Raw genomic sequence first — 11725 nt, 5'->3', positions numbered from 1 at the left:
AACATCAACTCTTCTCAATCTACTGATATTATGTGTTAATAATTCAATTTTCTTCCATAGCAAGAAGAAATATATTTAATAACTGATCTATTGTATTTTCCATGCAAATAACTAGATTTCGTATTCCTTCAGTTTGTATGAACGTCGATTATGTTCGTCACATATTTTCCGAAGAGGTTCGACATTGTGATAAAATAAGTAATTACTAACCCCGGGTTTCATAAAGCTTGATGGGGGAATCAACGCTTGATTGACGAATAGACGTCAATTTGTTTTCAATCGATAATTCTGTCATGATCATTCAGAATATCATTCTCGCATCAAATTATGATGTTTTTACGTCCATTCAATTATATTCAATAGCTACTTCTTCAATATATTCAGAAATGAAAAGGTTTCAATGATTTCGTATCAGAAATCGAGTGACTGTCAAATCGTTGATCGGACAATCAAAGTTTTATGAAACCCACTGTGAGTCTTTTACGTAGGACAGACAACATATCACTTATTTAAAACCAAAAAATATTTTGACAAGCGTCATAACCCTACATTTTCGTACTATACAGAATGGAATGTGTCAAATTTCCAAGGCCAACCTAGTGCTAAAATAAAAGTGAATGGAGTTTAGCTATGCGCCAATCATCGATCGAAGCACTTATCATTACTGTTTGGCACATCTCTGATTCTTTCCTAGCTCCCCTATTCCGCATCATATAATTGAGTAATGGGTGAATACTCAATGATGATACACATCTTGAAGTTCAATGAATCCTCAGTAGTGTCACCTCACAGAACCAAATGGAATGAATAGATTCACGTAGCCAAAACTCCACCTAATTGCACTATAATAGTTCGACAAGAGCCCATATCTCAAAGTGGATCTTTGACACTTGACAGATGACAGATCGAAAAACCCAATTAGTTGCACTCCACCCAGAAATTATCACGTGCAACATCTCTCAATGCTCGGCTCTCGAGCTAATCGACCTCTGTCGATAAGAATCTCAAAGTCAATTGGAATGGTTTCATTGTGTATCCGGTTCCCCCATATATACGCGGTGCGCCAACCTGACCTAAGGACCCTTTTTTATATTTTGGGTAAACACGCCGCCCGGCCGTTTACCGAAACGATGTTTTTCCAACAAAAAGCAAATATAACAATGAGGTCTGAAATATGTGATTTGGGGGACTAGATGTAGTAATAACGGTTTAGATTTCACGCGCTAGAAAGGGAAGGTTGAGTGGCGGGGTTGCAGGTGGCTAATGAATTTCATAACACTATCGGGATGGGAATTTGGGGAAAGAATCGGTGGAAAATGAGGATTATAACCTGTTGCACGGAGCTGGGGAATGCATCGAAAGATCGATCATTTTTGTTCGCAATATGGTGTATACTTCATTCACTTTTATTTTAGCAGTCGGTTGGCCATGGAAATTTGACACATTTCACTATGTATAATACGAAAATGTGGGGTTATGAAGCTTGTCAAAACATTTTTGGGTTTTAAATCAACGCTATGTTGCCCGTTCTACGTAAAAGTTTCTGTTATTACGTACTTTATCACAATATCGAATCTCTTCGGAAAATATGTGACGAACATAATTGAAGTTTATACAAACTGATTGAAGGCGTACCAAATCCAGTTATTTGCATGGAAAATACAAGAGATCAGTATAATACCATAATATGCACTAGCTTGAGGAGAGTTAATGTTCGTTATCTTCTTTGGCTTACATCATTTGTAGATTTCAAAAATATTAACCCGAAGATGAAATGCATATGATGCAGTTGTTGGGAATGGGTATCTCCCGAAGGAATTAACAGATAATTACAAGAATGTTGAATTCTTCAACAAAAATCATCTTGCATCAATATAAGTAAAAGGAATTGAAAGAAGTTTCAATTAAGATGAACTTCACCTTTGAACAAAAATTTCACATGAATAAACAAGTAACAGGGCAACTTGCGCGTATTTGTGGCTATTCATCCTCATACATTGATGTAATAATAATAATTAGGTATTTATTGGTACCTTAAGACATTTACATTGTATAGGACAAGTCAAATGAAAAATAGAAAAATCAATTTTCGGGAACATATTCTACGATGACATTAATCGAAAATCCTGTAGTAAACTTTTCGCATTAATTCACTCAAACATAATCAATCAATTCTCAAATGCCACCAATTTTTTGGGTCTCCCAATAGAAGGAAATTCTTTGTCATCCTCTTCATTCACAATCTTTCTGATTGTGGAAATATCCAGCTGAAATATATAAGTCGATTAGATTCAGATGAAACATTTTATAAATTCTCTTACTATGAATATGTTCGCTACCGTCTGACGTATTGCGGATTTTAGAATATCAGGGTATAACTATTTGAATGAGCGGACCTGAATTCTAAATAGCACTTCCTGAAATCCTGTCTCTTTTTTCACTCACTTTCGGCATTTTCGTAATAAAAATTGATATAAGTTGTGGCAACGGCGTTATGACATTAACGACATTTCATGAGTGCCAACCTTACTCCGTTCTAGGTACAAAAACTTGAGAAAATTATTTCATGGCCAACCGACTGCTAAAATAAATTTGAATGAAGTATAGAAGTTTGAATCTGTTTTAACTTTATCGAATTTCTATAAACTGTGATGTTTTTCTATAATAATAGTGGTACTAAATGATATTTGGTAGTGAAAATGAGTTCTGTTTCATGGAAAAATATTGCCATATTATAATACTGAACAATATCCTATCAGATATTGACAGTAAGCGGTTTGAAAAAGATGCGGAGTTCCTCATTCGTATAACGAGTAGTACTATACAGGGTTAGAACTATTCAGAGGCTGACTATAGGAATATCGAAAACCGTTAAAAATAACGAATGGCTTGAATTACGAAAAAGTAGTACATCAGTATAATCGCTATATAGGATTATGACTACACACCGAATTTCATATAGTTATCTCAGGAAACAAATGAGTTATGATTGAATGATAATCTTGATTTTCAGTTTTTTCGAGATATCTCAGAAACCATCACAGATATTTGGCAACAGTTTACACCCACCCACTCATACTTGAATAACGCAACTTTTTCGTAATTTAAGCTACCCTGTATTTCTATCAGTTTTCGATGTCCCTGTAGTCCCCTTCTGAATAGTACTAACCTTGTATAGTTGGTGAACCCAAGAGAGAAATTCGGGATTTACTCGTGCGTGTCAGATTAATATAAAGAGATATACCTTGGACCCTGTAGAGTACCTCTACCAAAGATTAGACCTGTATATAGGGGGAATTGTCTAGGACAGCCTGTCAGAATAGTAAAAAAAAACGATCATTGTATATACTCGAGCGTGTCAGATTAAGATATATGTTTGAGAGTATGTATTCATTGTATTCACTTACTCTGACAATTTAAGCTTGAAGAAAATGTGTGAGAGGGCGCCAAACTTGCAAAAAAAAAGTCACGTGTACATTCTCGAGCACACGGTGGCTTTTTTTTTTCTTATTTTGAAGCTAATAATTCAAAAATAACGGAAAGATATAATCTGACAGTTTCAGCAAGCCGAAACAACAAAAATTGGCCATAAAGGTCACAAAACTCAGTTTTTTTGGAATTTCTCCTCTCCTGGGCTTCAAATTGATTTCGCATTCATTATAAAAGTTGTAGAGCGTAATATTCTCTACAAATTTTGTCCGAAGCAATTTTTTCTACGTTTGATTGTTTTTGAGATAAATGGCGATGAATGTACATTAGACTGGGTTTCTACATTGACCTTGGCCTTTCGCATGTGTGTCTAAGCTCCTCGCCCTTATCGCTCTCTAACTCGAAAACGGTTAACGGTATGAAAATTTGCTTCAGACGAAAGTTATATAGAATTTTATTATCTACAACTTTCATAATAAATATAGAAACGATTAGAGGCACAGGAAGTGATATATTTGAAAAACTTCATTGTTATTATCTTCAAACTGTCAGGTTAAACAAACCCCCCTGATTAGTGTCAGATCAATGGGACAACAAGTCTGCAACATCGAGATTAACCATCTGTATGAAAATCTGACACGCTCGAGTATGTACAGTAACAATTTTTTTGCATTTTCAAAGAACCGCTGTGATCGTGCGTCACGCCTGAATTGTCAGTCTCTTGAAGAAGTAGCTTCTTTTGGGTCCAATCAACATATCCTCTAAAAATCTGACACGCTCGAAAAAAAAACCATTTTCAACTCTTCTGTACGGCCATCCCCACCACGCAAACTGTCAGATTAACATGAATTTATTATCAGAGACACGTAGAGCATATACAGTATCTTATTCTGACACGCTCGAGTATGAACAACTGACGATTTTTTCTACATCTTTGAAAACCTGCAGACGCTTTCCCCGCCGCTGAAAGTGCGTACACCATAGATCCTTTTTTTCTTTCCACCATCTAACCTTCAAAATCCACTAGGTCTCCACTACGCATAGAGAGAGTCTAGGACCTATGGTGGGTTCATAGAGAGTTCCTAAGAACAAAGATTGTTCCTTCTTAGGTCTCAGTTCCTAGGAACTCTCACCATCATTGAAGAACACGATAGAAAGTTGTTTCCAGGTGTGCCGTTTGAGTTTTTCCTTATGAACCAACAGAAATCCAACATCGAATATTTCCTCACATCCAATCCCAGAGTATGGATCACTTTGATCGGAAAGACGTGGGATATTGCATAATGCAAAGGCAAGAATAGACGTAAATGTTGTGCAGAACCCCAATTCGTTCTGGAAAGCTTAAGTAGAGCTGAAGCTCCTCGCTTCGGTCCACGGCATATTGGTTGCTCCTAATCCCTGTGCTTAATATAACATATTTCTTTTGTACGTCTCCGCATGTAAGGATTCAATCTTCAGATAGGTTGCGCCGCGAACGAACACAAAGTATTCCGGATCCATTTTTGCCAATAGTGTGCCGGGAATTTTGGCGGGTTTTTGACCAAGGATGCATTTTCCGGTGGGAGAATTATGAATGGAGCGAAGAAGCTTCCTCTCTAGAATATCCTCTGAATTATATATAAAGGTTTTATGCTTGGGAAAGCATAATTCGTGAAATGATTTTTTTTTCGACATGTGGGGAATATCAAAGGGTGTTTTCAGGGGTATTTGACATTGTTGAAGACTCAATCTTTTCTATCAGTGGGTAAATTACCCAACTTACTGAATTACCTTACCAAGGAAAGGAATTCCCAAGAATATATTTGTTTATCTCACTTATCTCAGGCTAAGAATCAATCAGTTTCTTCGACTTGGAAAATAATCTATACCTAGAAAAGTTCCTAAGAAGGTTCAAGTTTCAAGAACCTTTTTGAAATCTATATGTATTGCTGATATTCAAAAGTATATATGGATAGTGAGAGATGGTGACAGAATGAATGTTGAATATTCAATATTGCTTGTGAAACATATCAACCAATGTATGTATGTACCTAAAATGATCCACACATTTCCTCTATTACTGTGTTTTCTTATTCCAATATCTCTTAATGTAAGTATTTGATCTCCAAAGCTGTAGCACTTTTTTTCTTCGCACGCTTGCCAAATGTTGAAGAAAAAAATCAATCCTAGCCCCACGCTCTCTTTCTCGCTTCAATGAAAGCGTGAGTTCATCCTTCGGCTTTGACCCACACCATGACTTAGGTGTTTTAATTGAACTTTTTTCCATCTAAACGAACCACCCCTTTCGGGGACAAACTTCATAGAAAAAATAATCGGATCTCCAAAGGGTTTTGTGGTTGTATAGAGTGTCGGGTATTATTTAGTCCTGGGACGCAGTGGGGGGCTGCAAGGGTTGCAAGGGGGTAGGGGTACGTGACGTCTCTGTACTTTCACTGGATCCCAGATGTCAGAGAGGATTGGGGTGGCTGTATATCATTCACCTTTCGAAGGTATTGATAGTTTATTACCTACTACTGTTCGCGTTATATCAACTGGTGCGAGGAAAATTGTTTCAGGTCATTCTGCTCCTGGAAATTTCCGAATTGGTATGTTTTTTCTTCATGGATTTGTTTATGTGTCGATTTCAAATATCATTCATGTTATATTCGTTGATTTGTTCAGAAATGGGTATGTGAATTTGAGAAAATACTACATTGTTTACCGGATAGGAAAAGCCCAACATCCCTGTACGACTGTGAAGATTGCTAGCAATAGAGAGTCCAGGAATATGGCTTTTCCTACGAGGAAAACATACTATTTTTCCCCAAATCTTTTAAAATCCGACAGATATTAATTAATTTTGAAAAAATCGCGAATTGACGCATATAAATTCAATTTCTATAACAAAACAGTGTAAAATGATAAGGGATGATGAATTTTCCATTTCTGGGACTATTCCAGAGCTGGATGAGGCAGTGAATGCTGCTTCATTAGAATTATTGTCGAAGAAATCAAGAGAAAAGTACGAATATGCATATAAATGTTTTATGGACTATCGCAAGAGTAAAAATACGAGTTCTTTCTCAGAAAATGTTGTGATGGCATACTTCCTACCTAGACCTTTGTTTAAAGATGAAATCTGCAATATTGTGGGCCAATTATTCAATGTTGAAGTCAACCCTTGCAGTTGGACGAAATGTAGATATATCTATATAAGGGTCAAGGTTGTAGGGCAGAGAAAATCGAAAAATGTATCCAGGAAGCTCCAGATAAAGAAAATTTAACGCTGAAGATAATTCACAAGGTTTTAATTTGTGTTCAGATTACACATTTAGTCATTTTTTAGGTTGCTTTATTATTTGGTATTTCTGGGGCTTGTAGAATGGATAGAGTTATGGTCCGAATGACTCTATACGATATAGAAGACTTAGAATCTAGATCTTTTAATTAGCATAATTGATTCGAAGACCAACAAAGATCATTTGTAGTTAATCAGACGTACTGGAATCTTTATCGAAACTATGCTTCGTTAAGACCAGAAAATATGAACAGTGACCGATTTTTCTTTAAATATCGAAGTGAAAAGGGTTGTAGACCATTAGTAGGAATACATCAATTTAGGAAAATGCCTAAAATTGTTGCTAGTTATTTGAACTTGGAAAATCGGGCAGAATTTACTGGTCATTCCTTTCTTCGGTTTTCTGCAACAATATTGGTTGATTCTGGTGCCGACATAACTAGCTAAAAGAGGCATGGTGGATGGAAATCATCAAATGTTGCTGAAGGATATATCGAAGAATCTCTTAACATCAAGATTGAGGTGGCAAATAAAATTTTTACAGTACAAAATATTCGATAAAATAACCCCTATACCTCTCATGTTGTCCAAAATGTTTCTCATAGTTCTAATAATGTTCCTCTAATTTTCAATAATTGTACTTACTGTCAAATAACTGTAAATATAACAAACTGATTTTAAAATGTATTCTGCAATACATCAAGATTTTTAAAATATAAATTAATTCCTTATAGAAAACGTGATTTCAATCACTTATGTAGAACAATAACAACTGTAAGGAAATATCATTTCCTTACAGTGAGGAAATGAAAATTCCCTAACAGTTTGGAAATCTTGAGTTTTTCTTTGAGAAATTTTGTTGATTTTCTAACACATTAATATCTAGTCACCCTAGTAATATTTTCCACCCTCAGTCACCAAGTAGAATCCTGGAGATCCCAGTATTTTACAACCTGATTTCAGAAATCGCTATCGGCAATATACAGAGGCCCATCGAAGCGTCATTTGACTTCTTTCCGTTATTTCATCCATTTATATCCGCAATCAGGGATCAGATTCCACCCCACGTCGGGGTGTGTTTCATATAAAATAGCCACACCCCAGTCCACTGCACTATCGAACTTTCTTTTCTGGATACATGGATGGACTCCCCCACAGTCATTTATAAACAGGGATCAGAACAGTCAAAAATAAAGTGGCGGATAACACAGCGCATTGGGTGAAAGACAACTGTTTTATACTGATGATGGTGCTTCCCTCTGGCCCCCTGTTTCATTTGGAGTCAGCGTCCGTATGTGGGGGCCAGTTTTATATTTGAAATTCAGATTTTTATGGCCTGGCGTGATTGAGCTGGTCGCGCGGATATGTTTGCCGTTATATACAGGATATAGGATCTTGGGAAGAAAACCAGAATTAAGGACACATTGGACAAGTTGTATGGGATAAGGTACTCCAAGAGGAAATTGACCGTCTTATTGGGAGTAGGCTGAGACGTGCATAAGAGATCGTGGAGGACTAACACATAATTCCCAAAATTTGATCGATTACTTACCTGGTGTACTCATACGAAAAATTGTTGTGAAAAATTAATTAATAGTGGGCGTTTAGTCCTATATGAGGATATAGGTACTAGTCAGTAATGTCGAATAGTAATCTCCGGTTATTGTTCTACCCTTATCCAAAAAATCAATCATGATTACACCACGGCAATCCCAAAAAACTGAAGCAAGATTTTTTTGAGCAGATTTTTGGACACGAAATTTCTTAGGTCTTGGAGAACCAGAGTGTCGCCATTCCATCGATTTTTGCTTTGTTTCTGGATCCTCGAAATGTACCCAAGTCTCATTCATAGTGGCAATTCGGTTTAAGAAGTCTACATCGTTTTTAAATCGAGCACAGAACGAACGCGATGCTTCTTACCCTTCCACGGATTTGGTCAACATTCAAACATTTGGGGATCCATTTTGCATCAATATTTCTCATGTCCAAATTGACGTGAACTATATGATGAACGCGTTCGTATGAAATATTCAGTGCTTCAGATATCCGTTTTAGCCCAATTCGACGGTCTGATAAAATCATGTCATGAACTGCATCGATATTTTCTGGGACTGACACAGAAACTGGCTTTCCCGATCGGTCATCATCTTCAATGGAAAATTTACCTCTTTTGAAGCTTGCAGTCCAATTTTTCACGGTCGCATACGAAGGACATTGATCACCAAGGGTGTTAAGCATATCTTCGTGAATCTGCTTACCTCTTAACCCTTTAAAATACAGGTACTTGATGATGGCTCGATACTCCAATTTTTCGATTTTCACAATTTCGTTGGACATCTTCTTTCTTTCAATTTATTGCGTAACTCTGGTTAACTGTTTTGACCTCAAACTTCACACTGACACTTCTAATGAGTTATTGTTCGTTGCTAGGGTAACTCAATATTTTTTTATGCATGGAACTGGTCTAGGCTAACTAGATATCAATACATCCTCGTATGTCTCTTAGTATGAAATAGTGCAAAATCCTTCAGTGTTTTTTTGTTTTAATCATTGCAATTTCAATGTTTTCGAATACAAAATCATTTGGCGTATGGTACTTCCATTCAGATTGACCGTCATATCGATCGTCCAACTACCCTCAAACTTCGCCCTCAAAAATCCCCCATTTCTCGGCCGACAGGGCTGCTCGCGCAATTAACAAGAGAACGAAGGTATCCCTAATCAGATTGAAACTTCTTACAAACTTCCCGGAGTCGATAGACTCCGGCCAGATCGGAATAGACGTTTGTCAAAGGCGTTCCTCGAAGAAGGAACAACTCGGGCGAAGTCCATAAGCTTTTATGTACTGTCTGAGACCCCGCCAATATTGCCCCGACCGGAACTTAGTCCGGGCTGGCCAACTTCCGGACCCGGAACCGAGAACTCTCCTCGGCGGCCCGCTAACAAATAGCGAAACTTTTGTGGAAGTTTCGGCATTTGTTATGCCAGTGGACTCGACACACACACAAATATTCCGCTGTTTGGCTGGAAAACTAATAGTTTAACTTGACAGTGGGAGTTTTAAATACGGGGAGTTCAATTTAAAGTTTGATTATCCGTTATTCTGGTCCGGTTCGCGAATTTTCAGAGCGGCGTTCTACTTTTTGGTCTTCATAGGGGAGATTTTTCGTGAAGAATGCAGTGCTTTATCCATAGACTCTCTATCCCAGGGAGACAAAACATCGCTATACAATTATCTACTTCGTTCTGATTCCAACAAAACAATTGCAATTTAGTCACGTGACAATTCGTTTGGCAAGAATTTCAAAAAGGGTTCCTTTTCACAATTACAATCCACATGTAACTGAAAATGATCATCACAAGCTGTAGTACACAATATACTTGGCCTCATATTGCTGAATAAGGATGAGAACAGATCAGTATTTGTCGACGTGACAATCACAAATAGAGTCATTCGGGGTAACTGAGCGAAGAGGGTAAGTGTGCGCAGTGCGTATATCTCGACTATGCAATGTATGAAAGAGGGGTTCATTTGGGTGAAGCAAGGGCGCAGAATCGCCATATTAGTTTTTCATAGGAGTGCTCCGTGCCACGTTTCTTTAACTTTTTATTTGCAATCAATCAAATTCACTGGTTTTCTTGTTAATTTTTAGCATCTCTGCACATTCTGGCAGGTCCAAGTTCCGAGTCCCTCAGTGTTAAAAAATATTTTATTCGATCATGGGCATATTAATCTAAATATATAAGAAAAAAATTTTAGGTTCTCTTAGCTGCTTAACTCTATAAGAACGTCAATTCAAATTTTGGCTTACTGGGGAAAGTGTGCGCGGGTAAGTGTGCGCATAGATTCATTATATGGGCATTAGTTCAGTGAGGAATAAATTATGACATTGTTGATTTTCTTGGTTGAGACTCGATCAATATTGTCCTATTTGTTCAGAAAAATATGAAGAGCCACCAACAGGGGAATGTATCAAGTGTTGTGTTCACCAAGAATTGTGGCACGAACAATAATGCACTGCTTGTAAAAAGGCGCTCCTGTATTGACAATAAACAGCATTTCTATAATATTGTAACATTTTGATGACATTATTTTGTAATTTGTTTTGATTGTGTGGTTCACGAAGCACTGCGTTCACTTACCCCATGAGGGTGCGCACACTTACCCGCAATACGGGGCAAGTGAATGCACTCCGACTTTCTGTATTAAATTCTTTTTTGCGGAAAGAAAACGTTTTTGTTTGTTTGCTTTTTGATTTTTTTTTATAGATTAGAAAATTCTCTATCTTATGAATATGTTTTAATTTTCCTAGCTCCAACATTTGAAACAGGGTATGGCTTGAAAGGCAAAAGTGCGCACAGTTGCCCCGAATGACTCTACATAACAACAATCTACTGGATAAGCAAATTGGAAATATTTCGAAAAGCAGGCAATTTTCCGGCCAGCAAAAGTCATGGGAATTTTAAAACGTGGAAAGGATTCTTCCGATCCTAATAGTTATTGAGTGTTTCTTTCAGAATATCAGAGAGGCTAAGTCTTTTTGGATTGAACCGACTCTATAACAGTCGAGAAGGTTTCGGGAAAAATGGGAATTGTTCTGATGAGGTTCTGAGCCTTACCAGTTTCATTGAAGCAGGTCTCAATGATAAACTAAAAATAGGGACATCATTTGCGGATTTATGTTAGCATAAGATACACAGTATGGATGGATGGTTTGATTTTCAAACTTTATACTTATCTGAAGTGTGGAAAGATGGTTAGCTTACTAGAAAACACGCTGTCAGGTAGAGAGTTTCGTGTTCAAAACTTCGAATAACGGTCTTCCCCAAGGATCAGTTTTAGCACCTCTTCTTTTCAATTTATATCTGTGTTATATCCCTATTACTTCTTCTGAAAAATTTATATACGCTGATGATATTGCCCTCGCCTTTTTTCATTATTATCTAAGATATATAGAGAATAATCTATCTACAGATTTAGAAATTTTGAGGAATTGCTTTTTCGAATGGCGTTTGCGT

Source organism: Coccinella septempunctata, chromosome 3 (genome assembly GCF_907165205.1).
Source record: "Coccinella septempunctata chromosome 3, icCocSept1.1, whole genome shotgun sequence".
Classification (NCBI taxonomy): domain Eukaryota; kingdom Metazoa; phylum Arthropoda; class Insecta; order Coleoptera; family Coccinellidae; genus Coccinella; species Coccinella septempunctata.
Note: the sequence above shows the minus strand (reverse complement) of the source record.